Genomic DNA, 16,517 nt, shown 5'->3' on the forward strand with positions numbered 1-16,517 from the left:
CCACTGTCCCTGAGGGCAGCCCTGTGTGGCCCTGCAAGGCACGGGGTGTCCTCCTCCTGGAGTGTGGCTCTGTGTGACTGATAACCTGCAATCGACCTCATCTGTCCAGTGTTGGGGACTGCATGTTCAGCCGGCCCCATAATCCTGGGGTGAGACTCCCTCCCTCACTGATGGGATAAAGGGGACGCCATCAAAACATCCAAAGGGGATGTGCAGTAAATATTTGTTAAATGAATGAATGGTTCAGACCAAAGTGCTCTTGACAAGTTTAGATGTCCTCATTTTATCGATTTATTATCCACTTGCATAAACTCCCAAAGTGATCACAGGCACAAACAAACAATTCAGTGAATGTATTTACAAAATCTTAGGTCTGGAAGAGATCTCAGAAATCTTCAGGATTAACCCTCTCATTTTACTTCTGAAAGAATGGTTGCCCAGAGGAGACTGTGTCTCCTGGAAGGATGGGGACTAGCTTTTATTTATTTTCATATCCCCTCAGGTTGGAGCAGAACTGGTGTGCAGGACATACTTCATCAAGAGATGGAGGAATAGACAGAGATGAAGGGAAATTTCCCCGGAGCTCACGCTAGTTCACGGCGCCGCAAGGACTCGGTTCCAGGATTCAGTTCAATAGATATCTATCAGACGTCTTCTGCGAGGTACAGTATGTTGCTTGGAGGAGAAGGTGGGACTTGACGTGAGGGCTCTAAAGATGGGAAAGACGCAGTCCGTGCCCTCACAGAGCACACGTTCTACAACCGTGCTGTCCAGTCTGCTGGCTGCTAGCCACATGTAATTATTTAAATTAAAATTAATTACAATTTAAAATTCAGCTCCTCAGTCACACCAGCTATGTTTCAAGGGTTTGATAGCTACATGGAGACTAGCGGCTCCCACGCTGGACAACAGATACAGAAGGTTTTGATTGTTGCCGAAGTTCCATCGGACAGCACTGCTGTAGGAGGACACAGGTGGAGAAACCTGAAAGCACGGTGTAAAGCAGAAGGTGAAAACAGAGGTACAAACTAACTGCCCTGGGGCTGAGGGAGTGGTTTCAGGGCCAGCCCTCACCGGAGCCTAAGTCCTCCAAGGACAGGGGCTCTGATTCCCACCCAGCGCTTGGCATAACGCCAGACTCATAGAAGATGCTCGATCCATGTTTATCGAGTGAAAATGAACCACCCACAGGAGTAATGGCTTTTTCCCTAACATTTCAAAAACAGGAAAGTATAGCGAATATCAATGTATCCAGAGTCCAACTTTGTCAGATTTTCACATTCTGCTGTATTTGCTTCAGATCCTGTATTTGTGTTAGGAAATGAACGACAGATTTATTCCAAGCTCCTGTATTCTCTGCCCACTCTCTCTGTATATCCTCAATTTGGTGTTTGCCAACTCCCTTCATTTTTTATGCCCTTTCTGTGTAAGATTGTGTCTGTAAACAGCGCAGATGATTGTTTTGCAAGTTTTTAAACATAACATAAATAGTAGCATACTGTACACATCCTTCTGCAACTTGCTTTTTAAAATTTTGCTTAACATTGTGTTTTAAAGATGTGTCCGTGTTGAAACACGCAGCCCTGAGTTCATTTTAATTGCTAAAGAGTAGTCTAGTGCATTAAACACACCACAATTTGTTCTGCTTTTGACAGAAAATTGTCCTGTTTCCAATTTTTATAATCACCAGTAAGGCTGTAATGAACATTCTCTTAAGTGTTTTCTTATGCAAATGTTCAGAGTTTATTCCTAGAAGTAGTATTGCTAGGTCTGAGGTTATACATATCTTCAACTATTCTCAATATTGACGAGCTGATTTCCAAGAGGATTGGCCAATTTATATTTCCATCGTTTTGTGTGAATTTTCATTGTTATTCATCCGTGTCAACACCCAGTACTGTCAGGCCTTTATTCTTTGCCAATCTGATAAGGTGAGATGGTGCAGTGTAGCATTTCCTGGCAAGTTAAAGACTTAAGAACAAGGTAAAGAAAGCCTACCCTGTTATAATCCTGGCATTGGGTACGTGGAGAATACCGGAGTTATTGGCTTTTCGTGTTGTAATGAGAAAATTGGCACTAGGACCAAAGCGGGAACTGACCTTCAAGATAAGCAAAGGTATGCACGAAGAATACAAGACAGTTTTACCATCCTGTACCTTCAACCCCCCGTCCGGCATCAGGCCAGGAAACTCTTAAATAGGATTTGGAAATCAGAATATGTTCAACACGTTTGCAGTCTGTTATATATTCTTCCTAACATAAACAAAATTTATTTTCTCATGTGTCCCATAAGTGCATTCCAGGCTTCCTAGCTCTCCACTTCTTTGCCTTAAGCGAATTTCTGGTGGAAGAAATTACTGGAAAGTGAGGAGCTGTATAAATTAGATATCCATTGGTGGGAAATCTTAGCAATCTGAAGGCTTGTCAGCTTAACAAGAGGCAAGATAATGAGTGTAGACCATATCTTGAAATATTTGCTCATGGCTAATTCACATAGATACTTTAAATGCTTGAAGCACAGAAAATACGTCTATAATTCAGGAATATATTACTATCTCATCTTGTAGGGATTTTCCAGTATGAGTCTAGCTAATACCCAGGGACTAAAATGAACCCGTTTAGAAGGTCTTTAGAGCCTGGGGCAGTGGAAACACCCATGGCTCCATTTCCCCAAAGTGGTTCTTTGATGGAAACAAGGTATTTCTCAGCAACCTTTCATTATGGCTGGCATACTCATGGGAAATTTGAGATAATGTTGATTCTGCTTCCCAGAGTAATAACTTGAATTTTTTTAAGTGATACAAGATCTGAGAATGTTTTTCTTGCTTCTTCGTGTGAACCAGAGAGTTGTGACAGAGAAAGGGGATAAGCTGGACTCTGAGCAGCTAATGCAGACCAGCAGAAACATCCGAGACGAGAGCTCAGATGGACCAATTGTGTTCCACTTGCTAATCGGAATCCAACACTTGGTTTTCTTTTTCAGAAAGGAAGATTTATGTCACCTATGGCGTACTTTCCTAAAACCTATTTGTGGATATCAGCACTTAGAAAAATTATATCTTCTTAAAATAATCCGCCCTGCTCATTGAAAACACTTGGCTGTCAATTTCCTCCACAACTTCTAGAAGTTGCAAAGAAAGGGCTGGTTCCATGTAGAGCGGGTGACCGTGAAAAGCTAACGGACATTTTTCTTAGGAGATGAAGAGAAGAATGCATTGTAATTTAGTTCCTTTAGAGAAGCATACAATCTAGGTGTTACACGTACAAATTAAAGTCTAAAATGTGGTATTAAAGTTGAGCTTAGGCTGTAGTTAAAGTACATAGGTTCCGATCTTTTTTTTCTGCCGTTGGATGATTTTGTTTACCTTCTTCATATTCTTCTTTCATCATCTGTATAACGGGGAAGACTGTTCTGAGTAGTAAATGAGATTCATAATTTAACAAACATTTATTAAATTCTTTCTACTTGCCCCGCGTCTATGCCAGGTGATGAACAGAGCAATGTCCTCGTTCTCTCAGGCTCTCCTCCTAGTCGAGGAAATGGTCACAGTAAAAAACAAATGGACGAGATCATTAGAATGGCCTCTAAAGGGCGTGCTTTAGAGGGGACTGTCTGGGAAGCCCTCTCTGAGAAGGTGACATTGAGCTGAGGTGAGAATGAGGAGGAGCCAGACCTGTGAAGAGGGTGGGGTGAGGGGAAAGGGGTCAGCATGGGGAAGAGCAGGACACAGGCCTGAGGCTGGACAGGCATGGCGTGCTTGAGGAACAGAAAGAAAGCCAGCGCGGAGTGTGGTGTGAGAACTTGAGAGAGACAGCCCAGGCCGTGGTGAGGGGACGGGGTTTATCCTGTGGGCAGTGGGAAGCTACTTGAGTGTTTATGTTTTTAAAAACCCACCGAGGTTGCTGTGAGAAGATACAGTTAGGAAGCAAGGAGTCAGAACCAGGTAGGAGGCCGTGCAGTCGTCCACCGCTGATGGTGGCGGTTTGGCTGGGGTGGCCGTGCCCAGGACAGAGAGAAGTGAGCAGGTTTAGCACACATACTAGAGGCAGAACTTCGGGAATGTGGCGATGGACTGGATATGAGGAATAAGGAGAATAAGAGGAAACGTCGGTTACTTCCAGGCTTTTGGCTTGTCGATCAACCAGGCAGATGGCTGCAGAGTTCTTAGGCTGTTTATTGTCTTCAGCTCCAAACTCTCCCTCCACACTCTGTTTCGTAATGCTGCGGCTGCAACCCTGCAAAGCACTCTCTGCTTGGCCGACTGGCTCTCTGTGAGGCCCTGCCAATTGCAGGTGTTGAGGGGGATGCAAAGCCTGAGGAGGAAGAAGGAACCTGCACCCCCATCTGCTTCCTGTTTCTGAGCACGTCGTCCGACAAAGCTGCTCCACTGGCAGCAGCCATTCCTTCTGGGAGCAGCAGCGAATCCGGGTTGCAGCTTTCCCAGCACTTGCAGAGCTGCCTTCATCATGCCGTCCTTGGGGAGACAGCACCAGCCACGCAGAGCCCCTCCTCCAAGGGCAGTTTCCGCTCTGTGGGGGCCCCTCCTTTACATTTCTAAATGTTCACCATCCCCGGCTCTTCCTTCTGTTTCCGCAGCCCTCTGGCCGTGGCTGCTTCCTGCAGTTGCTATTCCATCATGTCTGAGAATCCTCTTTTAATCCTCCCAGTTAGCAACACCTTTATACCTAGTTAACAATTCTCTGCTCAAACAGCTGATGTCATTTTTGTCTTCCCACAGGACTTGGAGTGGTCATTTGGGGTTTCCATTTACTTGGATTAGGAAGACTGGGGAGGAAGGGATGGGAGAGTGAGGGAGAGGAATCCAGAGTTCTGCTTTGGTCATAACACTCTGAGATGCCTGTTGGACATCCCAGCAGAGATGCTGACATGGCTAGCTGTTCGAGAGACCAGCTGACAAAGAGGAAAAACATGACACCCAGAGATATAAATTTGGGAGGCATCAGCAATTAGGTGGGATATAAAGTCGCCTAGGGAGAGACCATTGATGGACAGGGAAGAGGGCGGGGGACCAAGCTCTGGGATGCCACAACACGTAGAGATGAAGCTGAGAGGCTGTGGCCAGTGAACAAGAGAAAAATCAGAAGTCTGTGGGCTCTTGAAAGCCAAAGGAGTTAAGCATTTCTGGAAATGCTGGAAGAGGAGGAGAATGAGGACAGAGCAGTGACCACTGCGTTTAGCCATGTGGAGTCTGACCTGTGAAACCCCGCGTTGCAGAAAGCTGGGGCTGGAAGCTAGACTGGAGGGAGTCAGATGATCCTGGGGAAGAGGATTGGATCAAGTGCTCCAGGCAGCTCTTTCTGGTTTGCTGTGGAGGGAAGCAGGAAATAGGCTGGAGGGCCACGAGGGGAGAAGAAACGAACGGGTTAGAGTCCAGTTGTGCTCCCTGAGGGATGCAGTGGAGGCAGAGAGAAGAAGGCACAAATTGCAGGCGAGAGGATCAGAAGTGATGAGGATGGGCTGGCCCCAGCTAGGAGCACGTCATCGTTAATGACTGGAGGCCAGGCAGCAGGTTTGTGCTGGGTGCGGGCGGGTTTGCAGAAACAGTAGTAGAGAGTGTGGGAAGGAGTGGGGTTTAACTGGGGTGGGGTTTTCCAGGCGGTACATTTCCCTGCACACTGAAAACCTGATGACATTAATGAAAGAAATTGAAGAAGACACAAATAAATACAAAGATATCCTGTGTTCATGGATTGGAAGAATTAATATTGTTAAAATGTCCGTACCACCCCAAACAATCTTTAGACTCAAGGCAATCTCTATCAAAATTCCAATGGCATTTCTCACAGAAATAGAAAAAACAACTCCAAAACTTGTATGGAACCACAAAGAACCCTGAATAACCAAAGCAATCTGAGAAAGGAGAACAAAACTGGAGGCATCATGCTTCCTGATTCAAATTATTCCATAAAGGTAAAGTAATTAAAACAGTGTTGCATTGACATAAAAACAGACATGTAGATCAATGGAACAGAACAGAGAGCCCAGAAATAAACCCACACATAAATGGCCAATTAATTTACAGCAAAGGAGCCAAGAATATACCATGGGGAAAGGACAGTCTCTTCAATAATGATGTTGGGAAAACTGGACAGCCACATGCAAAAGAATGAAACTGGACTATCTTATACCACACACAAAAGTCTACTCAAAATGGATTAAAGATTTGAATGTAAGACCTGAAACCATAACATTCCTAAAAGAAAACATAGGCAGTAAGCTCCTTGACATTGGTCCTGGTAATGATTTTCTGGATCTGACACCCAAAGCAAAAGCAACAAAAGCTAAAATAAACATGTGCAACTACATCAAACTAAAAAGCTTCTGCACAGCAAAGAAAACCCCAACAAAATGAAAAGGCAACCTACCAAGTGGGAGAAGATATTTGCAAATCATGTGTCTGAAAAGTGGTTAATATCCAAAATAGATAAAGAACTCATTCAACTCCATAGCAAAAAAAAAATAAACAATCTGATTAAAACATGGGCAGAAGATCTGACTAGATCTTCCAAAGAAGATCATACAAATGGCCAACAGGCACATGAAAAGGTGCTCAACATCACTAATCATCAGGGAAATACAAATCAAAACCACAATGAGATGTCACTTCACACCTGTTAGAATGGCCATCCCCAACAAGACAAGAAATAACACGTGTTGGTGAGGATGTGGAGAAAAGGGAACCCTCGTGCACTGTTGGTGGGAATGGAAATTGGTGTAACCGCTATGGAAAACAGTATGGAGGTTCGTCAAAAAATTAAAAATAGAACCACCGTATGATCCAGCAATCCCACTTCTGGGTATATATGCAAAGAAAATGAAAACACTAATTTGAAAAGACATATGCACAGCCATGTTCATTGCAGCATTGTTTACAATAGCTAAGATACAAAACAGCCTAAGTGCTCACCTATGGATGAATGAGTAAAGAAAATGTGGTATATAAATATGATGGGATATGATTCAGCCATAAAAAAGAATAAAATCTTGCCATTTTGCAACAATATGGATGGACCTTGAGGGCATTATGCTAAGTGAAATAAGTCAGACAAAGAAAGACAAATACCATATGATCTCACTTATACCTTTTTTTTTTTATAAAGGCATTTCTACAGTTAGGGTTTTTTTTTTTTTTTTGAGGAAGATTAGCCCTGAGCTAACTACTGCCAATCCTCCTCTTTTTGCTGAGGAAGACTGGCCCTGAGCTAACATCCATGCCCATCTTCCTCTATTTTATATGTGGGACGCCCACCACAACATGGCTTGCCAAGCGGTGCCATGTCCGCACCTGGGATCCGAACCAATGAACCCTGGGCCGCTGAAGCGGAACGTGCGCACTTAACCACTGCACCACCGGGCCGGCCCCTCACTTATATCTTGAATTTAAAAAAAAACCAAGGCCACAGATACAGAGAATAAATTGGTGGTTGCCAGAGGCAGGGGCGGGAGGTGGGTGAAGGGGGTCAAAAGGTACAAATTTCCAGTTAGAAAATAAATGTCATGGAGATGTAATGTACAGCATGGTGACTATAATTAATAATACTCTATTGTATATTTTTAAGTTGCTAAGAGAGTAAATCTTAAAAGTTATCATCACAAGAAAAAAGAATTTTGTAACTATGTGTAGTGACAGATATTAACTAGCCTTATGGTGGTGATCATTTTACAATATATACAAATATTGAAATAATGTTATTATACCACAATTAAAAAAAACAAAGATAATAAATACTCAAAATTAATCACTTCCTAATTATCTTACTACACTTTACTGCTATCTCTGCTCATGAGGTTGTCTCTTGCGTCTGGGTGGTAGAAATACTACATAAAGATGTGCTACTGTGTACCACTTTCCAACTCTATGTCCTGTGATGTCACTGTGGTAGCTTGCAATAGTCACGGTGGGGATGTCTACACCACAGAAATTGGCAAACACTATAAATCAGGGCTAGGTTTATTGTCTTGTTGATACTCTACTCATGAAAGTGATGGAGAATATACTAATAAGGACGATGAAATTTAAAAGTGTCTGTAGCTGTTACATTGTGAATAGCACAAAAAAAAATTGAGGAAATATTCTTCCAGTATTTGGAAATTAAGCTCTGATTCAACCAAGCTGCACTCATATCATCGATGGCCAGTGACATCCTGACGTCTCCATTGTTGCACTTTCGTCTTGCTCATTAGTGTCAATGAAAACATGAACTAACACTCAGGTCAGAATACACTCATTCTTCAGTAGTATGAGTGACTTCTTTGCTGAATCAAATAGAAATCAAACATTTGTTCATAGTCTGATTTTGTCAAATTAGAGCTGAATTTCAGCCATGGCTTGGCTATGGATACAAAAGTTTGGCAAAAATCAATGAAAGCATTCTGTGAAAATCCTTTGGCTATATGAAATTTACAATAGTGATGTATATTATTATCTGAAACTTGTAAGCTATATGTACTTCATATCAGGAAAATTTATGATATATTTATGAACATGTATATACACACATACCTCTTTTCCCAAAGAGCCAGTTAACATTTACCAACACACCACTGCCCACACATACACCCGTAAATAACTTAAACGAATATTTTATAAGATACTGATTATACTTACTACATCTGATGCCCTCTGATATTTTATATTCTACTATTTTATTAAAAGAATAAATCCACATTGCAACACTCTACATTGATTTCACAACCCGCTAAATGTTTACGAACTGAGTTTGGAAGACCCTCTTTCAGAGGTCTTCACCTGCAGCTGCTGAAGCTACTTTTTAAAGAGATGTTCAGAAGGACGGTGAGCAAGCGTCCTTTTTATATTCAGAGTTTAACAGCAACGAAAACTCAAGAAATATGAAGCAGAAAGTTAAAAAACAAAACAAAAACCACATGAAGGCAGAATTGGAAATCCAAAAGCCTAGGCTTTGCAATACCTTCTCTAAAGACAAATTATGCAACTTTGTAAGGGCGCTCATAGTATCTGTCTGTATTTCAGCTTTTCAGATGAAAGGCCATTTCTGTAATTAAAGCCTGTCATTCCTGGTGATACTTTCACTTCTCAATTATTTACACCCATGGAGGTGAACATTAATGCAGATAATTTTTTAAACGCTGTTCATCTGCCCAGGTAGGTCAGGGATATTGCTGACATACTCATTTTATCTGTATTTGGTAAAAGAGAATTCAAAGTTTATAGAAAATGGTAGTTGGTACAAGTTCACCTGACCATATTGTAAGGTTACTTGACTGTGTCGGATATCCATGGATCATAAAAGGGAAAAAACCAGCCTTTTGCAGCTCACCTACGTGGAGTAGATGTTCTGTGCTCAATTCACGTGCCTCTAAAAGTGGGCTCATGGCTTGTGGAGCTTTTGACAAGCCCTTGGGAAAGAGTCAAACTCGGCCTCTCACAGCTGATGGGTGGCTTTCTGACAATGTTAATGAGGAGGCCCTTTAGGATCCCACTGCTAGAATGTCAAGAGAAAGCCCAGACAAATGGGAAAGACGACTCACCTCTCAGGTGGTCCAGGGTCGCGGGACGACGACGATTGCGGAGTGAAGACCCACACTGAAGACGGAAGTTCTGAGTTTTTCCTAAACCCCGCCTAGAAACCGTGATAGTGAGCAATGGATCTTAACCTTTGGAGGAACGGGATCATTTGAGGATCTAATGAAAAATGTGTCCTCTCCAGAAAAGCCCTAATGCAGCAAATTCTGGCACAATTTCGAGGGCTCCACAGATGCCCCTGACACCCGTTCCCAGGTGAAGAACCTGCTTTTAGATGATGATCCTCCTGGTAGAGAATCTAGAAGGAGAAGGGAAACTCACATAGGCCTTCAGAGAGCTTCAGACCCCTAATCAAAGAAAACCCATCTTGTGAGTGCGAAGTGATCCTGAATTAGCCGTATCAGTGACACCTACACACACATATGACGACTCACGGCCCAGAGCACCAGCTGAGGATGACTGGAAATTCTGGGCTGCCTCAAATTATTGGAAATAAGCAGGATTCAAGTAAATTAACAATAATGGGAGCAATGGTCTCTACTCTCTATGGGTTCACTCACAGGCAAAGCTTATCTAAGACTTCTGTGAGAGAATCAGCTGAGAGAAAGTTTGCTCTAGAAACCTCAGTGGAGAGAAGAGACTCTGGGCATCCACCCCCGGTAGACAAGCAGTGGCAGAGCCTTTGACCCCCCATAATCTGTCAGCACCCAATCTTTGATATGGACAGCTGACACTTACTACGTTTTATATAAAGTACCAGACAAATACAACTTTGAGAACAACACTCAGATTCCTGCCTCTTAAGCCCCTCCCATGCAGAAATATTGGGACCTGCCACTATCACAAATTGCAAGCTGGACCCTCCACCCTCCGCCATTGGCCTGAGAGTTATTGTGAAGATGGGCCATTCTCTGCTACCCTCCTGTCAGAGGATGAGCTGTAACAGGAGGCCAGCAAAGGCTGACTCCCCAGCTTCCAGCTAACAAATCCACTCCAGGAGGAAAGACTCCCCACAGAGTAAAACGTTTATACAGTAGAAAGCAGAGACCTCTCTGGCAGACTTCATGAAACTCACAGGAAGCTCACTCTAACGAGGCTTTCGTTCTGGGACCCCAGGCCTGCTCAGTGAACAGTTCGCCTCCATTGGAAAAGAAAGCCCAGAAGAGCTTAGGGACAAGAACAGAGCCGACAGAAAATCGTCCTTCTGTGGTTCTGACCACTGAGGAAGGGTGCCTTCCATTGTCTCAGGTTTGTTTGGATGTGATAACATCAAATAACCACTTGGCACTGGGTGAGCTTGAGGCTTTAAACAAAGATATTTTAGACTTCTAAATAAGTTGCCCTACTGGTTGTAAACCACAGAGTACAATGTGTGATGGCCATCTTCCCCCTCACGTCTTATTTGAAGTGTCATGTCTTGGTTCCAGTCCATGGGTCTCAGGAAGGGTGGGAACTGAGGTAAGTGGATCTGTCTGGGAAACACCAAGCATAATTGTTGGTTGAAAAGTAGGTGCCTTTTATCATGAATTCCTGTCTCTGAGGCTCTGGAATAATATGAAACACAATTGAACCTTATTATCCTATAAATAAATTGGCTCTTCACATTTCCAACCAAATCCACCAATAAAAATGGACAGTTTAATGAAAATCTTTAAGGATTTTCTTATACATTTTACCTTCTGTCTTTGTGTTTCTTTGTGAATGTTAAAGGTCGGTGAATACACTGAAATATAGACAAGGAAATGAAACAGTATCTGGGATTTGCTTTAAAACACTGAAGAAAAGGAAAATGTGTGTGGTGGATAAATGAAACAAGAATGACAAATTATAGATAATTGTCGAAGTTGGGTGCTGAGTACATGGGAACTCATCATACTTTTTTATTTGTTTGAAATTTCCAAATTTAAAAAAGAAGTCAAGGACACAGAAATTTTCCAGTAATAAAGAATTGACATAAAAACTTTCCTTAAACAAACAATAAGGTCATCTAATCAATCTTGCTGGTGTATTTTGGTGAAAATGAAAAACAGATTGTGCATTTCTGATAAAATAAGTCTTGATTTAAATAAATGAAGGTGCCAATGTAAATGACTCTCAAAATTCTGTGTATCTTGTTTAGTCAAATTGAAAAATAGAGGTGAGTAGAGAGGGAGGCGTGCACAGCGTGGCATGGGGTGGTCTAGCTCTCCAACAAAAGAGCAACACTGCAAGAAGGGATGTTGACTGGGGAATCCTGAGGAAAGTTCAGTGAGAAAGGATGCAAAAGAATGAGGGAGAAGGCAGGGAGGGACGCAGGGAGCAACAACGAGGCATCAAAAATAGAGGAGAAAACCCTCAAGTTCCTCTCAAAGAGATTTCACACAAGCTTCTGCTTGAGCCCAGTTCAGAAATTGGAGCGACCCCCTGCTCTGTGGGACATCCACTCCTGGGAATGGAGCACAGCACCCTGTCACCTCACATAAGGAAGATATCATGGAATCGAGGCAAATCCCTCAGAAAGCAGTTCCCTCTCGTTCTCATGGAGCTCAGATACAAGGGTTCAAGAAGCTTAGTCATTTAACCTGTGTCGAGAAACAGGATCCAGACGCTTTGGAGATTAATTGAAAGGGCCCACCCTGAGGTTCACAAAGAAAGGCTAAACCTTGCTGGGGCCGGAAACTCCTAGTAAGTGGGGGTCCAGGACACGACAGGGTGCCGAGGAGGCCCCTGCAGAGATGCAGCGTGAGGGGAGGTCATGTAGTTCTGGGTGCACTCAGCGGTGGCACGACGAAGGATGCGCCAACTCTTCTCCTCTGGCACAGGCAATGAAGATGAGGAGCCCGCTGGCCTCCAGGGGCCCTTGATTACCTCCTGGCGCAAAGCATTCCCCTGTCAGAAAAAGAGGAAGAGAAAGGAAGAGAATGCCAGGATTTCTAGCAAGGACTGGCTCTGAGCTAACACTAATTAGCTAACCTGGTGGAAATCTGTGTGTCTGTCCTTGAACCATCCCCGAGGCCTGGAGTGGCTTATCTCCCCTGCCATCTGCACACCGTGTGCCAAACACCAAAACACTACTCTGTGCCTGGTCCAGCCCTCACGACGGCACCGGGGAGACTCCTGTGATCATTTGTTCTCGTGGTTTCACCAAACAGGCTGTTTAGAAGCACATTCAGAAGAGAGTCGTCGCGTCAGATTAGCATGTTGAGTCCCACCGGGACAGGGATAACACGGATAAAGGGTTCTCAGGGGACTCTCTATGGCCCTGGAGAGCCTACCAAGGTCTTTCTGTGTGAAGGCAGCAAAAGGCTATGTTTTTTTAAGTTTAAGCATAAATTACAGTAAAAAACACACATTTTCTTTGGAGTTCAGATTTCATTCTTACAGAAATCTACCCCTGTGTAACAACCACTGGGATCAAGACATAGAATATTTCTGTCGCCCCGTGAAGCTCCCTCATGCCCCATGGGTCAACAACCCCTCAAAAGTAACCATTAATCTGTCATCTCTGATCAATTCTTGAACTTCACATGAAGAGAATCACGCAGGACATGCCTATGGCACACACTCTCGTTTTTGGCTTCCTTCCGTCAAGACCTGTCTGTGAGCTTCCCCAATGTGGCAGGTGACAGTAGTTCATTCCTTTTATTGCTGTGTAGTCGTCCATTATATAAACAGTTTGCAGTTTATTTATCCATTCTATGGTGGTTGAACAGTTGGGTTGTTTACAGTTTGGGGTTGTTGAGAATAAAGCTTCTATAATCCTGTGCATGCCTTTTGGAGGGTCGAGGCACTCATCTCTCCTGGGGATACACCTAGGAGTGAAATTGCTGGGTCCTAGGGCAAGTGTCTATGTAACCGGTTTCTCAGAGTTGAACCATTCTGCACTCCTGCCAGCACCGTGTGAGTACCAGTTCCCACATGCTCACCCTCGCTCAGACTTGTCAGCCCTTTCCATCCCTGCTACTGATGTGAAACGAGCCTCAGTGTGGCCTCAACGTGCATTTCTCTGAAGTCTGACCAGGTTAGGTACGCACATATTTGTGTATGGGAACAGCAGTCGCTCTGGAATCATCTCCAAGTAATAATACGTTTAAAAGACCCCTGGAGGAAGCGGCCGTGAAATGCCTGCTCCCACCCTCCTGCTCTTCCTCCCGCCATCTTTCTGTTCAGTAAACACCTGTCAGTGTCCGGACACTTGGTGCCAGAACTTCAGTGGACACGCCTGCACTCTCTCGCCTCCCCTCTGCAGTTCTCCCCAGAGCTGAAACAGTGACAATTAGGGGTGGAATGTAATGCATGGCTCTTGGAGATCCTGCCCCCCCTTCTCTAGAACCATCCACATGAGCAGGCCGGGCACTCAAGTGAGTTTGCACCTGTAACCCTGTGCCTCCCTCTGCCTTCGACTGATTGGCCAAGAGGGGACACCTGAGCCAGAGGGGGGCCATTCATGGGTTGGCATGAGCCCAAAGCTTTTCTCCCCTGAGCACTGGCATCTTGGGGGCTGAGATGCGGCTCAGGTTACCAGGGGCCCTGGGGCTGAGGGTACCTGAAGGAGTACCTGCACCGGGCGCTGCAAGTCCCGAGAGCTCGTGCTCGGAGAAACAGAGCAGGCTGGCCCATGGAGAGCGGGAGGAGAAAGCAGAGATGCTGAGACCGGAAAACCACATGGATCCCGACATGGGGAGAGTAACCACCACATGCCCGATTCCTGGTCGCAGCCCTGAGACAATCAGCAGACTTTCCTGCCCTGGGTTCCCTGAGACGCCTTAATATCGACTCAGGTGAATTTCCCATTTGTGGGGAAGCTGGTTTGAGTATGTATTTGTTACTTGCCCACAAAGTCACAGGGTAGAGGAGTTCATGCCCAGCTCCTGAAAGGAGGCCAGCTCCGTGGGCCTGTGCCCGCGCCATCCAGCATCCTGCACCCAGCTAACTCTGCAAATGCTAAATTATTTTATACCAAATCCAGCAAATAATGGGAAGAGAATCAAAACGAGAAAGGCTTACAAATAAGAGACCGTGGGATCTCCTGCTGAATGCTAGCCTCGTCGCCCTTTTCCTTTTCCTGCTTTCCTCTCTGGCGCTGCCAGTTTTATCTTCTTTCTACTTCACTGCTTGTCTTCTAGTCCCTTGCTGCAGCCTCTTGCCTTTTGAAAACATGCTGTTTTCAGAGCCAGGACAGGCATAAAACAAAAGCATTTTGGTTTGGGTGAAAGCGTAGGGTGCTGTATTCTTGTTTCCTTAAGTATCCCTATGAGACTTGGGGGCACAAAACACTACTGACTAAAGAAAAACAGTGCCTGGGAGAAGGGTTCATGAATTGCAGAGATCAAGGACGAGCCAGGCGCTGCACGAGTCCAGCCCAGTTTTCAGAGCCCTGTGCATTCCAACTGGATAGAGATTTCACAAACTTGCAAACACAAAAAGACAGGAGGAACAAAATTCTTTGCTAAATAAAAGGAAGAATCTAGCAGTTAAAAGAGTAGGAAATGAAAGCAAATAAATAGAATAATAACTTCAAATGTTAAGAAAAGTGCCCTTTCGAACTATTTGACTGGTTTAGTGATCTAGCTGTGGCCCAGATATTTATTTGGAAGACATCGCAGCTTTGTATTAGACAACGTAATTAACATTTTATGCAACTGTCCCCTCACTATTATAAAATGTAAAAGTACCAGGCATGAAATTGCTCTGAGAAACAGCACGAAAGATGGATAAAGAGACAGGTTTCCCAAAAGGTTTGTGACACTCAAAGACAGATGAGACAACATTAATAGAAAAAACCAAGATAAAAATACTGGTTGGTGAACATAAGCGGCATGGCCTGTTTTTCCTCACACGTGTCATATTTGCTTCCATAACTCAATTTTTAATTCCCGCATGTACATAATGCTTTATGATTTGAACATTCTTTCGTGCAAGGTGTTAAAGGAGGAGAGGAAAAAACACATGGAGGGCATAGCCTCACAGTTAGTGTGGGGAAAGACTTGGAAAGTTCCAGCATCCATGGGAAGGCTTCCAATGGTTGGAATGAGTGAGCGCCTACGAAAGCACGTCGCCTTTGTTGTCCGTGACACACGATTTACACTGCAACCTGATCCTGTGGTTTCTGCTGGGAAATTCCATCTCATCTTCCTAAGCATTATTTTCTTTTAAAATTACAAAAGTGAAACAAGAAAAATGCTTTTCTCACGGATTCCCTTTCATCTTTAACCTACTTAGCCTTGTGTCCTTCAAATGGCGAACAGAATTAGTAACATTGTAGTGCGTGAAAGCCCAGTGGTTGAAAAAGTTACGTTCTATAAAGGGGAGGTATTAGCTACAGGCTGAAGTCTCTTGCCTGATGCCACACCTGTGTGCCACTCTCCACAGACAGGATGGAGTCACACTGGGTTAGACAGGTTCTAAGCATGCAGGTCTCCACTGAGATTGTCCCAAAGGCGTGCTCAAGTATGTGACTTAGGAGGACAACTTTGTAATCGTGTAAATGGGGCTTAAACTTTGCACGTGCATTTGCAATATTTTTCCAAGTACTTTTCAAACTCAGGTTTTTAATATTACTCCTCTTAAGTAAGGCAACTTGATGTACCCTGTGGGGAACAACCTGCACAGCGTGATTTAAGAAACCTTTACTAGGCTTCACTTGCAGAAAACGATGTGGGTGCCCAGAATCTGGCATAGCCCTTGCTTCCTCTCACCCGGAAATTCCGTGTTAGTGTCTCTTTGCTGGGTCAACTAGCAGAGGCCATCAGTCACTGCTGATAAGAACTGACGAACATCCCAGCCTCAGCCAGGCTTTAGATCTTAGCTTGAACGTCGCTCTCTTAGAAACACATTCGCTGACACTCCAGACTACTGATGCGTTTCACACTGGTGGTTGTCCTGTTGGGATTATTCAATGAAGGTTTTCTCCAACCCCCCACCCCCAACTGTAAGCTCCCAGGACAGTGTTCATTTTGATCATCAATGTAACCTCAACACCCAGCACATAACCGAATCCTTTCTAGGTAT

At 44.1% G+C, this 16,517-nt stretch overlaps 1 long non-coding RNA gene across 1 annotated transcript in view; it reads right to left on the reverse strand.

The window, feature by feature from the left end:
• Positions 1 to 283: 283 nt before the first annotated feature.
• The window catches only part of LOC123279994 (uncharacterized), a 31,617-nt gene continuing 15,383 nt past the window's right edge, over positions 284 to 16,517 (reverse strand). The window contains exon 3 of the long non-coding RNA XR_011496953.1: positions 284 to 984. This is a non-coding gene — a long non-coding RNA (uncharacterized lncRNA). The remainder of the gene's footprint in view (positions 985 to 16,517) is intronic.

This window comes from Equus asinus, chromosome 22 (assembly GCF_041296235.1).
Source record: "Equus asinus isolate D_3611 breed Donkey chromosome 22, EquAss-T2T_v2, whole genome shotgun sequence".
Taxonomy (NCBI): domain Eukaryota; kingdom Metazoa; phylum Chordata; class Mammalia; order Perissodactyla; family Equidae; genus Equus; species Equus asinus.